Source organism: Paroedura picta, chromosome 1 (genome assembly GCF_049243985.1).
Source record: "Paroedura picta isolate Pp20150507F chromosome 1, Ppicta_v3.0, whole genome shotgun sequence".
Lineage (NCBI taxonomy): Eukaryota > Metazoa > Chordata > Lepidosauria > Squamata > Gekkonidae > Paroedura > Paroedura picta.
In genome coordinates this window covers 116,720,480-116,739,976 of record NC_135369.1, presented here as the reverse complement: position 1 = coordinate 116,739,976, position 19,497 = coordinate 116,720,480, and the positions used below count along the sequence as shown (strand labels likewise).

The following is a 19,497-nucleotide window of genomic DNA, read 5'->3' as shown; positions in this document are numbered from 1 at the left end:
TTACTTGTGTGCTACAGTTCTACAGAGAAGCTACAGCTTTGTAGTCTCAGCTGTAGCAGGAAATGCCATACATACCAGAGAAATAATCCTCCTCGTTTACATGGCAATACAAGCTGGTTCAGTTGCCAGGGAGAATGAACCAAATTGCATGTTCACATGATTGCTGACACTGAGGAGGCAGACAATCATCAGCAGGTGCCTCAAGCTCCCATTGGTGGACAAGGGACTGCAAGCAGAAAAGGGGCTGCCACAGGGGCTCAGGGGAGGAGATTTAAAAACATGCTAATATTTATGCATGAATAAAGGGCCATTCTCAGCACCAGAAAAGTGGTTGCAAAGCTAGTTTTAGATACCATGCTGAAAAAAATGCAGTTAATGCTATGGGGGAGGGGTGCCATACAGAATCAAGAATACACTAGTGGGTTTTGCACAGTGAAAATGGTCACGTGCAGAACTAAAAAGAACAATGTCCTTTTGGGCAGACTTTTTGTAAAGGTTTCCTGCCATGTATAATACACCAAGGACTAACTCCATTACTGTACATATAGATTTCCAAGCCAAATCCAATTTATAAATTACAACACTGTACCATTATACAAGAAATTATGTCTTTTAAAAATAGCTCGCTTCATTGAGAATTGCATCATGTATACTCTCCACAATTATTATTAGATTTTGATGGATACGAAAAACCCACAACTAAGATCTATGTGAGGACTCTCAAATACTGTGTGTTTTGATGAATAATGTCATCTCATGATGATATGTTCAAGGTAACTTAATCATAAGAACTCATTGCAGAAAACTAGATTTTGAAGACATGCTTTCTATTTTGATTTGACCTCTGGGAAACAGATTCAGACAATGGAAAGCAGCTTTCATCTGCTGAAACTGATGAGTGACTTTTATATAACACTTTTATCTTGTGATTGTTGTGACAGAGAGATGCTGGATCCCTTAACTAATACTCAAGGTGGCCCTGATGTCAGAGGAAACGTGCTTTCTCTGTGCACCAAACCATAAATGTCTCTGATTACTGACTGATAGCAGATGAGTTTCTTTTGTGGAGTCAAATAGGTAAGATAGAGACAACCGTTTGGCCCACTGCCAGGAAAGGGAAAGATAGATGGTTCTTTTGACATAGTCAATGGAACAAAATGTTCAGAAAATTTGATTGGAGAAAAGGTGTACATGGTACTTCCCAGCTGGGAGGGGAAGAGTTAAAAGTTCTGGCTACCCTGCCAAAAATGTGCAAGTGAGGATCCAGGGAACAAATGAGATGAAGGCAGTCTTGACCAGGTTCTAATTAAAAATTCCTGTGGACTTCCTTCCATTCTAGGGAAGGGAATGCCAAGCTATCACCAGGTTCGGGAAAAACTAGTTAGCTTAATATGATTTTATCTACTTTTTAAAGTCTGCAATACCCTGTAGTGTTTTGATATAATTTCCCAGTGTTTTGTGCTCTCATGACCTGAGAAAGTGTTTCCATAAAGATTTTTTTTCCTTTTAAAGATCTCCAACTGTAGTCAAAGACTCTCACCCAGGCACCTGGCTGCTCCTTCCACGCATCGATCAGAAACTCCTGGCAGGACTGTATACAGTTAGCTGGCCAGGGGGAGGGGTGTGCGAAACAATACATACATACATACATACATACATACATACATACATACATACATACATACACCCAAACCTACATAGCCATATCCATGCTTCAAGCTGCAAGTACAAAAATAAAGAGCATAACCCACATGGTGTCTTGCTACCTTATATAATTGGATGGGAAAGTACCAGTGAGCTAAGCCCTCTCACATGCAAATAGATCCCCCTCCTCTCTTGAACAAGGACAATGATAAGAAAAGGAAGGGAACAACTCTTTTTCATCTCCACTAGCATTCGGGCCTTGGCAGGACAATTATTTCTCCATTGCACTTGAGACCAACAAAGACAGACAATGGCGAAGCAAGAAACATTAATTAATTTGTCTCAAAATTATCCAAAGATATGGACAGAGGAAAGTGACTGTTTCAGACTTGATGGGATAATATTTTTGTGATCCTCCTTCTTGCTGACATGGTAATTGAGAAGTCATCCAATGAACCCAAAAAACCCTTAAGGGCTAACAAGTAAAATATGGCTGGAGACTTAATACTCTTGAGAGGTATGCATTTCCTTTGGGACTGCATTAGCATCTGGAGAGTTTCATTAGAAAAAGGATGTATGAGTCTTAAAACACTGAGATACATTTGGAGTGCTGCTTGGTTCATAAGCTAAAAGTTCCAGTTCACTGTGCAATCATCCCAATTCTCAATTAAATTAGCATTTTTCTTCTAGAAAAGTTTAATGCCTGTGAACTTTAAAAGTTTGTGCCTGTTACCACTGCTGTTATTTTCTATATCCTAGGCAGCTTAAGACAAGGCGTTCTGTTCCTGTCTTCACTTTTAGTTTATAGTTGTTCCTTTATAAAATGATAATTATGCAGTAGTGACAGTATAAAAAAATCAGAATTGCATAACTTAGGAAATGAATTTCCTCAGTTCACAAAACAGCAAGCCATTACAAGCTATGCCTAAACTCTCCAGGAGTCTGGTTCTAGCTTATAGGCATTCCAATAGGCCCTGCTGTCATATTGCTCTTTGCCTTCAGTAACCACCATTTTTCCAACCTCACACTAGCAAAGAAGGGTGGTATCAGCGGGGCTGCTTCAAGCTGGATGTGGCATTGACAGAAGCTTCATCTTTTGTGCCTGAATACCTCTGGATTCTTTTGGACATGCTCAGAATTACCACAAATGTGACCCTGGGGAAAGCGTTTTGGAATACATCTGCTTAATGCATGGAGAATTGAAACTTTCATTTATAAACAGGGCAAATATTAAAGAACATAATGTATTAGAACAGAATTTCAGTTCCTGGATAGGCCTTCATCTAACAATTGCCTTTCTGCAACTAAAGCCATTGTCATTCCAAAACCAGAATGGAAGCCTGCCTGTAAGGGGTCAGATCTAACTGGAACCAATCAGTCACACAGAACTTTGCCTTAAATAAGGAAGTGAAAGATTGGTCTAGAATTTGCCCTGCCTTCCTTAATAAAGGTCAGTTATTAATGACAGTATTACTGACTCCTTTGAAACTTTGAAAATTTGCTCTCAGTTGAAGAAGTAGCAATAATTCCAGCCAAAGGAACTCAACATATGCCAACTAAAGGTGTGCGAGAAAAATATTTTCCCTGGAGTTGGTTATATTGGCATTTCACAGTATTTCCGGATCCCAATACTGGTATGACATTTGGATTTAGTAATATTTGTGGAGTCCATTAATATCCAATACACAGAAGCCCTGTAATATTTTGTATTTTCCCAAAGCCAAGGCAAACCCAGAGAAACCTTATACACCATTTCCCCAGAAATTGAGAGGAAGGGGTTTTTGTCCTCCTCCCATCCTCCTCTCTCAGCAGGAGCAGTACACACCAACTATCGCTGCCTCAGTGGAGGAGCCTTGGCCTTGATCACAGGCTGTGGCTGTGGCTGTGGCTGCCCTTCATCACAGGCTCTCCCTTTCCCCCCTCCCACCCCTGCAAAGAAGAATGTGTCACAGCAAATTTGCATCATGATTTATGGTGCTCCTGTGGGTTCTGCTGGTTGCTGTTTGGCATGCAGGTCTCAATCTCCTATTCGGATCTGTATTTGACTTTAAAATACCCTCAAATACCAGTAATGTGTTTTTCAGGGTGGTTTGTTGTTTTTGTCTGAGATACAGTCAAATACATACCCTAGGGCTGACCATATTTAACCAGCCAAGGAAGTTAAAGATCTATTTTGCATTAAGTGACCTTCACAGCGCAAGGGCCTTGTTCACATCTGTCAGGTAGGTAAATATGAAATTATATTTCAAGACACATCAGGCAAAGGATTTGGCTTTTAACGGTCCTCAAAGTCTGACTATATGTGAGGAACATTACCAGCAAAGAATCTGAAAAAGACTCAGAGCAGGGAAGTAGAAATAGCTTCTGAAGCAGAGGAAAGATCTAAACAATCTTCTAAACAGCTCTTGCTAGATGAGAAGCAGGTCATGCAATGGCCATCATTGCCACCACATTGCCCTGCAAATGGGCTTGATGTATGACTAGGTCAGAGCTTTTGGCCAACACTACTCTGGGTCTAGATGTTTCCCTATTTGTTTTATGCCTCCCAGCTCTGTGTCCAAGGCCTGGCTAGACCAGCATTTGCACCTGCCACAAGAGAATCCATTTAGCCTCCATAAGATGTCTCTGGGCTCAGAAATTCTTAAGCTACACTTAAGTAGATACCAATTGTGCTTCTAACCCATCTCCCAACCCCCCAGATTTCTGCTTAACAGGGGATACTTACTAACTTGGTTCAAATGCTGATTAGTCATGATCAGGCAGTAGATTTGTTGATGTCTTATTTGACTCTTTATGACCCTTTTGTACAGCCCAAACATGATGTGCCCCAGCCTTGTATTGAGTGAAGAATGGTTGGAACTAGAACCCTACCCTCAGGTCAGTTGGGAGTCAGTTTCTGATATTTCACCCCAGAGACTTTATTGACTTCAGAGAAATTCCAGATAGAGGAAAAATTAGCTGAGTCAACTTCTGATCCTCCCCACAAAAAAACTTCACTGCTTCCATGCAAGACTGGGAGGCAACTTCTGATATCAAAGCTAGCAACAGCAGAACAGCTAAAAACTTGTTCAGCAGCTGTTTGAGTTCTTTGGTATGGAGTCCAGTAGATCTGGGATCAGCTCACCTCTGGTCACAAGAGTCCAAAACAGTACATTCAGCTGCCAAATATGTTCACTCCAATACATGCAGCATCTCTGTGGCTCCATACACAAAGATTAATCTGGCATATACACATCTTCAGATTCTGGGAGACAATACAACCTAGGATAGTCCTATGGAAGCTATGATGATGTTCCATGCATATCTGGAGGGGGGGGGGGAGGACTCCTCGTGAACAATGAAAACTTGCAGGCTCAAGATCACACACATCTCCCCAGCCAGGGTTGATAAATGTGCAATTAATTACACTAAAATAAGTTCTCCATAATTATCCGGACAGATTTTGGCCCAACAAGCCGGCATCCATCCTCTTAATTAATTCATGAATGAGCATAACCTTATTCTGCAGAGATCTGGCACTTGTCAAACATCAAAGCTAGCTGAGGGATTTCAGCAGGGGTTCCTTTTGCTGTATTCTTCATATCCATATGTTGAAAATATGTTCAATCAGTATTAGCATTGTGATATACAGAAAAAGCAGGAGTGTGTTTTCTTAGGCTACTGTGATGGGTGACAGTTTGCTCCACGCTGCTGTAAGAAGAAAGTTATTAACAATGCAGTCTTATGCAATTACTTCAGTCTACCCCAATAATTTTAGTGGGCTTACACTAGAGTAGATGCATAAAGCCGAGTAGATGCATAAAGCAGAGATGCACAAACTCCTGCAGGTTCACATCTTAATCTACAGCTACAATTATCACCCAGATGAATTGAAGGTTCAATTGAGCAAGCATTAAGGCATTCATCTGTGTTCACTGGGCAGTAGCACATCTATCACAATAGCACACATGCATGCACAATTAGCTTTCATGCATGTACACTGTGTCCCACATGCAAAGTTTAACAAAGGAGCATGGGAGTTGTATTGTCCCCATGGCCACTTTGTTACTGAGAATTTTCTTCCTATTTTCTAAAAAGGTTGGGGAACTGTGAAAGAAACAAATCCCCATGCCCTCCCCCAGGTCTTCATGCCACACACCCTCCCAGATCCTGGATGACCTGGTTTGCCAGGAAGCCATGTCTGTCTTTTCATCACGCACAGAGATCAGCCAGACAGTAGGACTAGTAGCAAAACAGCCACCACCTAGTATGCAAAGGAGCTCATGATGTTTGCCAAACTAGCAAAGTCATCCCACATTTAGCTCACCACAGTCACTCTCCATTTATTATGGTAAGCCTGCCTGATGTCCTCAATTGCAGCAATGTTGGCAACCTCTCTATGGTAAACAGTTGATTAACATGTGTTGTCAAAAAGTCAAGACAGTGAAAATTTACTGTATATACTCAAGTATAAGCATACCCTTTCAGCACTTTTTAATGCTGAAAAAGCCCCCCTAGGCTTATACTCGAGTGAGGGTCCCCCACTTACCTGTTATTGTTGATACTGTGGTAAAATTAGATGCCTTGGCTAAAATTTGGGTCAGCTTATGCTCCAGTATATATGGGCACTTCATTTTTTAATCTCAGCACAAAACAGGCTGTCAAACCTTGAGGACCACTGAGGCAGTTGCAGCCATCTGATGGCCCAGTAGCACATTTCTCAGTGATCAGGCAAATGTTCCCACCAAGATATCTTGGTGGTGATGGCACAAACTTCCCCACTGGGGCAACTTTAGTAGCTTTGCAACCTATACCATACTTCTAGAAATGCCCCTTCCTGTGCCAGCATGGCACAGCATGGCAGGTGCACAGGAAGGCTCATGGCACTTGGCCACAGCTCAGCCATTGTGGCTCCACTCCAATGTCTGTCTAGGACTGTTTACGCACTGGAGGTTTCATGCAGGGCTGCAGGCTGGAGTTTTAGTCCTGGCAGGTTGCCCCACCTCTTCCTGCACCCACACAGGGGAGCATTTGGCCCGGTGCACCTCATACGCCCCCGATTTGTGCTCCTGCACAAGAGCTGGGGCAGTGAAGTTCCCAGTGCATAAACGGTCAAAGAAGTTGATATGGGATTTGATGGTGTAGTGGCCAGGAGCTTCCCTATGCACTTTTGTTCCCCCCACACAGACACACACACTGCACCATAAAAGTACTTTAAAAATAGTATTAATATAATGATCTTTTAATAATCTCTCAAACATTTGAAAAACCTTGGGTGGTCTTTGTTCCCCTAGGGAAGGACATATGGTTTATTTTTGAAACAAGAATGAACCAGAATAGAAGCAAGGCAAAGCGAAAGTAGCTTTCTTTGTGTTCCCACTCTGTCAGAATGTGTGATCAATATTTCATACTTTAATGATGGGATTTATGTTACAATCCTGAACCAGCTTCCATGCTTGTAAATCACACTGACTTCAATAGGATTTATGAACAGATAAATGGGTTCGGGGTTGAAGCTGTAATTTCCAGTTTATTTTCCAAGCATGTAACAGATTTTTCTTTTAGAAGATAAAAACTAACGCTAATACAAAAATAAAGAAGCCTATTATAAATAGGGGGGAAGCTTTTTAATAAGTTACCTGTGAGGAGTTTGTTTGTTTGAGCCAGTTTGGTGTAGTGGTTAGGAGTGCGGACTTCTGGCATGTCGGGTTCGATTCTTCACTCCCCCACATGCAGCCAGCTGGGTGACCTTGGGCTCAACACAGCACTGATAAAGCTGTTCTGACCGGGCAGTGATATCAGGGCTCTCTCAGCTTCACCCACCTCATAGGATGTCTGTTGTGGGGAGAGGAATGGGAAGGCGACTGTAAGCCGCTTTGAGACTCCTTCAGGTAGAGAAAAATGGCATATAAGAACCAGTTCTTCTTCTTACTGTTTTCATCTTGACATACCAATTCAATGGTCCCCATATTAAGAAAACTTGGACAAATGATGGAAGTTCACTCACCATGAACACTGCTGGAACTTTTCTTTTCAGGAAGTGAAGTAAAACAAAGTGTCTCATGGATGAAACAGGGCATATATCTGAACATATTTAAAAATGTCTGGACATAAGTTAGAATGAATGCCAGTAGAGCTTCCTGTAAACCTCTCCTGTGCAAATCCCATTACAATAAAGGGGAGCTGTACATGCACTGTGGAACAATTTAATCATGGTATCTGGGTTGGAAAGTAAGGGCTTATATCCATTGCTATGGATTGTCTCTGAATCATGATTGAGGTGTTGGAGATTGTGTAAAATGCTTTTCATTTTTATATTTTCTTTTTTTATATGATTGTATGAAATTTATAGAGCCTCTTGTGGCGCAGAGTGGTAAGGCAGCCGTCTGAAAGCTTTGCCCATGAGGCTGGGAGTTCAATCCCAGCAGCCGGCTCAAGGTTGACTCAGCCTTCCATCCTTCCGAGGTCGGTAAAATGAGTACCCAGATTGCTGGGGGGTAAACGGTAATGACTGGGGAAGGCACTGGCAAACCACCCCGTATTGAGTCTGCCATGAAAACGCTGGAGGGTGTCACCCCAAGGGTCAGACATGACTCGGTGCTTGCACAGGGGATACCTTTACCTTTACCTTTATGAAATTTAATTGGGCAATATAATTTGATACTTTTAAAATAGGGGTGCAGGTCATCAAAAGCGGTTCATTCCACCAAAACAAACAAGCTGGTGATCCTTGGCCTGAGAGATATATGTTTGTCTTCAACCAGGGTCAGGGGCTTTTCAGACAGTAAAAAAAAAAAAAAATCAAATTCCAACATGCTATTCCATTACAAAACCCAGTGTGGTATAGTGGCTAAAAATGTCAGACTAGGATTTGGGAAATCCAGGTTTGAATCCCCACTCATGCTATGGAAGCATGCTGGGTGACCTTAGGCCAATCACATTACTCTCAGGCTAGCCCTGACCCGGGGTGGTTATACACTCATGGTTTTTAATTGACGTCAGATCTATAATGCTGGTAAATTGCACCTTTTTAAAATGTGTGTGGCTTTTTTTTTTTTTTTGCATACCACAGTAGATTGAAGTAAAGGATTATGCATTTGAGAGAGCTTTCCTCAAGTGGGAAGGTAGTTCATCCATTGAACTAGGAGTTCATCAGTAGGCTGTGGTCAGCAGCAATGGCACCTGACAGACACACGCTGCTGGCAGATCCTCATGGTAATTGTTTCCATTCAGCCATTGCTGTAAGAAAACTCAGGGGAGGAGAAGCAGTTTAAAGGAAAAAATCATAGCAAAGGAAGTTGACAATACTGTGAGGAAATGACACAGAAAATGCCATGAGGGATGAATGCCATGCATAATCAAAAATACTCCAATCAGTTTTCCATAGCAAAACTACTGCTACATGCAGAATCAAAAAAGCAAACGTCTTTCTTGCAGACTTTTCTGAGGTTTACTGCTGTGCATAATCGACCCTATATAAGCACAGAACAGCCTGATCTCATCAGTTCTCAAAAGCTAAGCAGGCAGCAGTAAACCACCTCCAAAAATCTCTTTCCTTGAAAAATCTACAAGGTTGTCATAAGTCAGCTGGGACTCAATGACAAAATAAATCCTTATCCATTGTTGTTCCTCTATATATTTCTGAAACAGCCTAGGGGGTGGGATGTGTCCGGCTGTCCAAATTGGAATAGGGCCAATCAGGGTGCAGCCAGCTTTGTCCTGATTGGCCCTGCCCCTGTAGTTCCCGCCCACCATCCCTGGACTCTATCCTCTTTGCTCTCAGATGCCTCAGTGCCTGGATCCAGTAGCAGGTAAGGGGAGAGGCCCTGAGCAAAGGCTCATGGTGGAGAGTTTGCTAATGAGGGCCTCTTGGCTGCTAGGCTGGGCCTGCTCACAAGGGCCTCCAGGCCTGCTGACTGCCTGCTAAGGAGCTGTCTTGACCCTGCTAACGAACTGCCCAGCCCCTGCCCGCCCCACTTGATTTGGTTGCGAGCCCATTCTTAGGAATGGGCTTTGAAGCTAGTAGATAAATAATCCAGCCACTTGTGTTCTGAGCAGGCACTTGAGAAAGCTTTGTTCTCCATTTTGATGTCCAAAAGCTGACCACCCAAACATCTACAAGACATCTATAAATATCTATAAAAAGTGACCATCCCAAACTTCAAGACATTTTTGAGAGCTAGGTGTCTGCCTTTGTACTAACTTTTACTAAAAGTAGACAAAGCATCACAAAACAGTGATCACAAACTTAATCAAATTGGATGTTAAGAAACACACTACCCTCTAAAGAAGTTGCCCCATCCTCCATTGTTTCCAGAGGACTAAAGCCAAACCAGAGAATCTCTGCAATCGTAACTGAAGGGGGGATTGAAAGCCCAGCAGAACCAGTGCAATGTAGAATGCACCCCCAACCCACCCTTGAGATGCCGCTGCACATGGGCTTGGTGGGACTTTGGCTGAATTGTGCTCTAAACAAATTCTATATGGTGGTGAACTGAATATACCAACCACGTTCTACTGGCTGAACATAGGGTAATAGTTGGGCTACAACAATGACTAGTAAGTCAAAGCATTCAGATAGGGCTAAGAAAATTCCTCACTTTTAGGAATTTTACATTCTTGATCTATCCAGGCAGAGAAACCAAGACCTCAACCACACAGCCCTGTTATCTGGCTGTGCCAGGTCCCATACATCTGGCCTAGTATCCCTTGAGCAGCCCCAATCTGTGGTACTAAATCAGTGGCATCCACGTTTGTCTTTGTCTCCGTACTCCGTACTCCACAGTATAAAACTTAAGAAGCGGTGCTACAGTTCTGTAAAGAAACCAAAACACTGCCTTATATCTCTCATATTAAGTTCTAAAAGCACTTTATGAAGTAAAAAGAGGATTTCAATGTCACGTTGTCCCAGTTTTACTCCCACCTAGAGAAGTCTTGTGCAATCAAGATGATGTCTCATTTTTTAAAACTTCCACCTACTCCCTTAATAAGTATATTTTTAACACAATGAATTATATACTACTATAGCTTGTAACACACAAGGCTACATCAAATCCATGCCATCTAAAGATCTGAAGAGAAGGACTTCACCCTAAAACTTTCTGCAGTTCAAATATACAACTACAATTACAGTCATGAAGGTTTTTCATATCACTATATTTGTAGATTCTTTTATATTTTCAGATTTTCAAAATTGTAACCTATGTGTGAAATCCATGCCTTATGAGGATAGGTTGGAAAAGTTTGGTATGTGTAGCTTGGAGAAGAGGAAGACAAGGGGTGATAGGAGAGCTGCATCAAAGGCAAATATGTTGTTTACTGCAGCTTTGGGGACAAGGATGAGGAGCAATGGATTCACATTATGAGAAAAGAAGAATATGAGAACGCATCTTCTGATAGTAAGGGCTGTTCATATGCTGCCTTGGAAGGTGGTGGAGCCTCTTTCATTAGAAATTTTTAGAGGGAGTTTGGAGGAGTACTTGACAGGTGTGCATGATTTTTAAGTCCTCAAGAAAGTAGGGGGATGGACTGGATAGCCTTTTGTGGTCTCTTCTAGCTCTGTGGGATTCTGATTCTGAAATAAATTCTGAAGTGTTTCTGTACATCTGCAAAACCTTTAAGGATTCTGCAAGCATATTTAGATGCTCTGACTTTCCTGTATCTGTGTGCTGTCACAGTATAATCATAAGAAGCTTCTTTGAACAGACCTCAGTAGTATTCTGAATAGACCTGTCTAAGATTACCCTTAGCCATGTTCAGAGCAATCTTTCCATGACTTGGATGGCCATTACATGAGAAGTAATTGGAGAGCTCATTAAAAGAATGGGGGGGGGGACAGAATTAAGTAACTGTTATAGAAAAGATAAGGCAAAAGTAATCTGAAAGCAATGATCAGTTCAAACCTTCACAATTCAAATTCCTCTGCAACCAGCTTTTTAACCCCAGCTCCCATTCTGGCCCACAACACAGAAATCAACAACACTGGCTACAAGTTCTGCGTCTTGTCCTTGTTGAGTTAAACCCTGGTTTAAATTGATCTCTGATTATAATAGCATCTCAAAATAGCAATTACATCTGCTAAACAACTTCCGTGGGAGACGAATTCTAAGACATTGCCTTTCCTTTTGTTCCAACTTTATCCCAATGCCCTGTTGAATCTGTTCATTTTCTCTCTGGCCCATTCAGATTAAATTGTGTGCTGTGCTGGCTTCTTCAGAGCAGCGTTCCATGTGTGCGTGTGAAGTAAACTGATAAGAGAAACAAAAAAGGGGGGATTCAAAAGACAGGAAGATGAAAGGAGGCACTTTAACTAAAGCGTTTCTGCCGCGAAAGACACACTGTATAATATTTTGAGCTCGGGTGTGTGGCAATTAGCTCCCACAAATTCTAGATATTTGGGGATGGGGAGGCAGTTGCTAAGTTTTCTGTGCATATGTCTTCATTTTGTGTATCAAAACAAGATAGCAATTAATCGTAGTAAAAAGATCCTATTCTTAGTCTGCCAGGTGTATTGGCCATTTTGTTAAAAGGATGTCTTTGAAAAGGAATCAGAGTCTTCTGTTTCACCACTACAAGCTACCCTCTCTGATTTCAAGATAAAAGTCACTTTAAACACAAAGTCTTCATTTAAATTCAAGAATAATTTCCCACACAAATGCATTAAAGAATCCCTCTCCCAAAACACGCTTTTAGTGCTGGGAAGAGAGGAGGAAAAATACTCCTGGTTTTAAGCTAGGCACTTGTAAGGAAGAAACGTAAGGAATAATTTAAAGCAATCAAGTTTAAAATCCTATCAGACAGCACTTAGCTGTACCATCAGTGGCAAGAGAGTGCTGACAGCCAGCGAAGAGCTAAAAATGGAGAATGCTAGAACATGAACCCCTAGGCTCTCAAGAAACCTTTACTACTCCCAAGTGACAAGGCTGCAATTGGAAAATTAGACAATGGAAAAACAAAACCTGTACAGAGGAGAAGTGCTGAATATTAGATATAGCCTGGTGCACTAGTAGATGTTTAGAAACCTGATTTCTAAAAGTTCAAACAACAAATATTTTAAATAAGTGCAGGCTTAAAAAGATTTCTTCCTTTCCCGAGATAGCTGAAAATTGATCAAATTATATCAGGATTTTGAAGTGCGAATACATCGGGGAACAAGGCCGAATGGGAGGCCGCTGGGAAACTCATTTAAGCTACTCTTTCCAGAGGCATGTATAAATAAAAGAAACACCATATTTTCACAGTAGCATGTAAGAGGCTTTGAAAATCTCCTTGAGACTTATAGTCCAATCCTATGCAGAGGTTATTTAATGGACTTTGACTAGAGTTACTCTGTATGAAATTGCACTTTCAGCCCCTTTGACAAAACATTAATGAAATCCATCTCGCAGAACCAATCTCCTCCTATCAGTGCATATCCATGTGTCCCTTCCTTTACGCACACAGCCTTCCGTTCCCTCCATCCTCCATAGTCATCAACCGGTTTTGATAACGATCTACCTGCCCTTTGTTTGTCTGTTTGATACTAATGTAACCAACCAAATGGTGACAGCTGAAAGGGATGAATTTTGCACGGAATCAAAGGGACCCTGCATACCAATTTTTGGACAGAGAAAAGAAAGCATTGGCATTTTGCATGACATTTCAGTACTTCCTAATAACCTTGACTAGTCTGATCTTGTCAGAGCTTGGAAACTAAGCAGTGTAGGCCACATTTAGTATTTGGATGAGAGGGTACTAAGGGGATGCTATGCAGAAGAAGGATACCAAATCACTTCTGGTCATCTCTTGCCTAGAAATTCCTAAGGTCCTTGGACTAACATGAGTTAGTTATGTATTTAATTCTCAAGTATGCCCTCCATCTGCCGATAGCTTATTCACATATGAGGGAAACACTTGCCCTGCATAATACTATTCACCAGAAGAGTGAGAAAGAAACGGCACTTCTGGGTGGGCTGGGAAACTTGAAAGGCAGGGCCAAGAATCCGTGTGGCAGCACACTTACCCCAAACAAACTTGTTTGCAAACTTGGCCAAGCCCCTAGGTTTGCAGACAAAGCTGAAAAAGTCTTCTTTAAAATTTGATAGTGTTTTAAATGCACTTACTTGAGAAAGTTCCAGCCATGGTCCCTCATGGAGCAGCTGCAGATTGAGTTGCTGATTGTTGTGAGAGGAGAGGAGTTTGACAGGCCATTCTGAGTTGCTCCAGGTGAGTCAGCAAGAGAGGGAAAGGAAGCTTGGCTGGCCTGCTCAACAAATCGGGGGGGGGGGATGTCAATAGGTCCTCATGGAGCAGCTCCAGGCAAGCCCTCAAAAACTGCAGGGGGCAGTTGGAAGCTCAGTGGGCCTGCCTGGAGAAATGACTGGTGAGCCATCAAGAGCAGTGGGCCTGCTTGAAGCTGTTCCAGGTGATCATACAAGAAAGTGGAAGGAAGTTCACCTGGGCAGAGTCTGCACTTAGGTGTAAACTGCACAGAGCTTTTATTCCAACCCCAGATCGATTCAGTCCCTGCCCTCTACACAGAATTCAATTTCAGTTTGGATTCTGGGCGATTTTAATTTTCCTTCTGCAGCAAGAAGGATTGATCCGGAGTGACCCTACCTTTATTGTGCCATATCTGAGACTGCTGAAAATCCTGAATAAAGAAAGCTCCGTGGTAGAGAACCTCTGATAGGCTACACCTGGTCATGTGACACGCTAGCCTTAAAGGAGAAGCCCCTAACTTCTCTCAACTTCTGTCGGTCCTGGATTTTTCCTCCCTCCTCTGCCTTTTTCGATCCTCTCCCCCTCCCCTCCATGAAAAGAAAGAGGCTCCCTGCCTGGCTCCTCTCCCCCCCCCCCTTCAAGAAAAGAAAGAAAGAGGCTTCAAGAAAAGAAAGAAACAGCCCCCCCCCCACCTTCTGAGCCTCCCTAACCATGTGCAGAAGACTTTCCTGTTTCAATGAGGAGGAGGGGGGAGAGGAAGACCCGAGTTCAAAGCGATCTGAATTCAACAGGATTGACAATGGAATAAAAAAAATAAGTCTTCCTTACTTTTTTTATTCCATTGTCAATCCTGTTGAATTCAGATCGCTTTGAACTCAGGTCTTCCTCTCCCCCCCCCCCCATTGAAACAGGAAAGTCTTCTGCACGTGGTTAGGGAGGCAAGTCTCTTTCTTTCTTTTCTTGAAGGGGGGGGGGGAGAGGATCGAAAAAGGCAGAGGAGGGAGGAAAAATCCAGGACTGACAGAAGTTGAGAGAAGTTAGGGGCTTCTGCTTTAAGGCTAGCATGTCACATGACCAGGTGTAGCCTATCAGAGGTTCTCTACCATGGAGCTTTCTTTCCCAAATGGATATTGAGGATTTTCAGCACTCTGAAATATGGCACAATAAAGGTAGGGTCACTCCGGATCAATCCTTCTTGCTGCAGAAGGAAAATTTAAATCGCCCAAAATCCAAAGGGAAATCGCATTCTGTGTAGAGGACAGGGACTGAATCGAGCTGGGGTTGGAATAAAAGCTCCATGCAGTTTACACCCTGGTCTACCAAAAGCTTCTCCAAATGAGCTGATGAGGGAGGGAGAGGGAAATTCAGCTGGTTCACCCAAAGCAGTTCCAGGCAAGCCAGCAAGGGAGGAAAAGGAAAGTCAGCAGGCCTGCCTGGGTCAACTCTGGGGAGAGAAGTCTCAGCGGTGGCAGTGAGGACAAAGAGACAATTTGAATACAGAAAGAGAGCTAACAAGAGTACTGGGGGCAGAATTGAAGAGATTGATGGGGCAGAGGGAGAGAAAGAGAGAGTGATGGAGGGTAGAAAGAGAGAGAAAGACTGTGGGGTAGGGGTCAGAGAGAGTGAGAGACATGGAGGAGAGGGCGAGGGAAGGACTGTTATTACCAAAGAACTTCCCTCTGGACAGGGTCCTTGAGTGCATGTTAATACATTCCCCAGCTACCCGTCATTTCCATCAACTGGTATCCTGATGTGGGCAGCAGAAGGTAAAAACAGTGAGGGATGGCAAACACTGTGCTAGCTTCATTCATTTAAAAAAAAATTCCCTTCCAGTCTACGCCTAACTTAGCTTATGTCCTGCTATCCTCTGAAGAGCCAGAGGGTTTGCTTGCAGAAAATTAATGATTCCCACTGGGAGATAAAGTACAGGAGGGCACAGGTGAATGCTCTATTTTTAAATATACACCTATCCCCAGCACCCACTTTATACTTGGCAAATAGACTTGTGCAACATTGGATCTCTCTGGGGCTGCCTTTAAATTACTTCAGTGATCTGAAGCCTTACAGTAGAAATGTTTTTATGTGGCAGTTCTACACTGGCTCATGAATAGAAGTTCTGTTATATTTAGGATGAGAAGGTTTTAAAACTCTGCTGCCTGGAGATTTGCAATGGACAGGTTATAACTCTCTTTAATGCCATTAAACTGAGGCCCAGTCCTAATCACAGGGATGCCAGCCTCCAGGGGGGACCTGGGGATCCTTGAGAATTACAGCTCATCTGCAGACTACAGAGATCAATTCCCCTGGAGAAAAAGGCTGCTTTGGAGGTTGATACCTTATAGAGGTCATTGTCTTCCCCAGACTCCATCCCTAAATCTCTCTACCTAATCATATTTCTGTACAAGTGTCACTGATTTTAATTGAGTTCAGTTCCACATAAGTAACTTTACAGTGCAGTCATAAGCCAAATTACACTCTCCAAGCCATTGAAGTTAATGGGCTTGGAAGAGTATAAGTTTTAGGACTATATAAGATGCTGCAATCACTCAAGAAGATGCAGAGGGTCTTCTTAAGTAAACAGTATAGCTTTGACTTGCAGGAGGGCATTTCAGGCTGGAATAAGATGCGACACAACAATGTTGGCTATAACCATGGCCACAGCTTTATTACCTCCCCACAGGAGAGTAGGCACAACATGGGATAGGGAGCCTGACCTAGCAGTCAGCAGACTGCACCAAAAAAACCCAGAGTCCAGAGGCATCCTGGGATCCACACCATTCCCAGCCAGGATAGCAGATCCCCTTGCCTTCTGAAATCTGCCCTACTGGAAGCGACCTATGTGGGGGAGCCAGTGGGTGCCCATCTCATTTGGCTATCCACTGGCCACCTGGCAAATGAGCCCTGGTCACCCAGCAGGGTCAGCTATGCTCGTTTACATTCCACCTCATAGGGTGGCCCGAACCTGAGGGAGTCTGATCACCCATGGGACTCCCTGCCAACAGGCTCCATCCCATGAAAATCCACAGCTGTGATGAATAATTGACTGTAAATTGACCCCTCAAGACACAGAACAAGGCTGTATTTGCATTAACATAGGGTGGGTGGGAGGGAAGGTGCGCTCTACGGCGTCCTGGACATGAGGCCTGGGAAGCTCACATGTGGAATCTTATATAGGTGCCATGGATCCCAGCTTGCCCTGACGCCCTGCATGCTGGCAGTGCGCCTGACCCACAGGCCAGCCCTCCACAGGCGTCAACGAGTGGCTGCGGTAAGTCCCAGCTGATTTTTATTCACAGTGAGCAAAGAAAGGAACACAAGGCCTGACAGAACACTTCATAGCAGTTTTACTTGCCAGATAGTATGAAGGATCCCCAGAAGTAATATCTCTCTAGGAATCACCAGAAACTCTACTGTCATCATTTCAGGCTTTCCCCAGAACTGACATCATGTTATTGGCCCAGGAACCATTTTTCTTTCTATCAACTTGGAACAGCAGCAGGAAACAGAAGTTGGGGTAGGCAATCCTTGCTTTAACTAAGAGGCTGATAATCCTGTCTAATATTTAGAAGAAGGATTACAGCCTTCCTGTTCTGTAGTAGGATATGTAAAAATAATCATACTGGATGAATGACCTGATTGGGAAATGTTTAGATATGATTGGCTATTGTAAGTCATCTTTCTTAGGTATGGAAATTACTTCATTCTTTCCTCTTTTTGAATTATCATTATCTTGGAATTAGGTCCTGTTTCATTAGATTCATATGTGAAAGAATATAATTTGTATGCATGAGTACATTGGTGGTGATTGTTTTCTCTTTTTATCATTCCAGAATCATGCACAACTGTTCCTTCCTCTTCATCAAGGAGGAAGAGATGCTTCCATTTCATTGAGACTGATTGGGGGTAGGGAAGAGAAAAAAGATGCATGCATTCAAAAAGTAGCTAATGAAACTAAACCTTGGCCAGGTAATTAATTCAAATGGAATGTTGTCAGTCTCTTGAAGTTGAACAGGCCATTCTTCCACAGCGATTCTTCACCTGCTCTCTTCTTTTAGCTAACAGGTCTGATGCCATCTTTAAGCTGCCATTTCCTATGGTGGTGAAGCAAAGAGCAGCAAGAGAAGAGAATGACTCACTAGATATGCACTTGACAGGAACCCCATCTAACCAGATTCTTCATGTTACCCAACATTGTCTCTTGTTGGCATTTCTATGCACAATATTGTTGTTATCTCTTTCATGGTTCACTGGCTCTGGGAGGGCCTTTAGCCTATGAAGAGAGACAAACTTTGCCTGAACCCTGCCAGCTGTTGGGCTTCAGAAGCAGACAAATACTTTGATTGCCACTCTGTAAAAAGACTGGGGGTGTCTCTGACTCTGTCCAGTTCCTGCCTCAAGCTTGGAGCTTGTGCAGTGGCATTGCTTGTGTCTTCAGGAAAGTTAAATCATTACTTTGCCCCCTGGGGAAACTAGTCACATAATTTTCTGAACTTAGTATTAGTATTAGTATTAGTATTAGTATTAGTATTAGTATTAGTATTAGTATTAGTATTAGTATTAGTATTAGTATTAGTATTAGTATTAGTATTAGTATTAGTATTAGTATTAGTATTAGTATTATACAGGTGTAGAAAAAATATGGGAGTGCAGAAAAGAAAAGGGATTTATACTTACAATCATTCAGAATTTGCTTTACACTACATAATATATTAAACAAACAAGCAGGGGAAGAAAAGGCTCTCCCCACATCCACCTCATCATCTTTATGGCTGAGGCCATGATGGCCTAAAATCCAGTTAAGCCTCCCCTTTCCTCCTTCCCCTTCCTCTTTTTCTCTTACCTTTTCCTCCTCTCCCCCTCTAAGTTTCTGACAGGGTTACCTCCAATGAATGACAAGCCTGATGATAGAAAGAGATAGGAAAGGATGTCGCTGAAGGGTAGCTACTGTTGTTATGGTTTTATTGATGCTTGATGATAACGATGTTTTATTGCTGATTGTTTTTATGCTGCGAATGGGGAGGGGTGGCATACAAACAATATATAAAATATTTACATTAATCCTTCAGCTACTATAACCAAACTATTGTGCTACATATCATTATTTTCAGCATTACTATATATCCCATATCGCTTACCTCATCTGAATTCCCGTGCTCTGTTTGCCTCCCCTTCCCTAACCAACCAACCTCTTTTGCAGGGGGAGGCTGAGGCTTTGGCCCTCCTGACAAATACCCACAAGGTGAGGCAAGAGGCCTGTGTGTGTGGAAGGATCTCGCCCTCATCTAAAATGGTGTCCACACGGCTGGGAACGATCCACACCTGTGGACTCATTGCCACTGCAAAAACACTGGGACACTCACAGCCATGGCAAGGTCTGCCAGCTTTGGGATAGAAGGTTCGGGAGGTTATGTGGGGAAGAGAGTTCAGCGAGGATGTGATGCCATATCTTCCAAGGCTTCCATTTCATTCAGGGGAACTAGCCTCTGTATTAGGGAGATAAGTTATAATTCAGGCCCCTCCTGGGGGTTGGCAACCCTAGCAGTGATGGAGTATCTGCCAAGAGCTATCTGCTATCCATTCCTGCTTTTCCCCTCAAGCCTGCTGTTAGATCCATGTGGATTCAGAGACCAGGACACTGGGAGTTCATATCAGTTCTTTATTGTGATCCCAGCA

The 19,497-nt window shown here is 42.8% G+C and overlaps 1 long non-coding RNA gene across 1 annotated transcript; it reads left to right on the top strand.

Moving 5' to 3' along the window:
• The first annotated feature begins 4,477 nt into the window (after positions 1-4,477).
• On the top strand, positions 4,478-18,780 carry LOC143841908 (uncharacterized). The gene is made up of 4 exons (XR_013232950.1): positions 4,478-4,521; positions 16,999-17,092; positions 17,655-17,790; positions 17,880-18,780. It is a non-coding gene; the product is annotated as an uncharacterized LOC143841908 (long non-coding RNA).
• Positions 18,781-19,497: the final 717 nt, after the last annotated feature.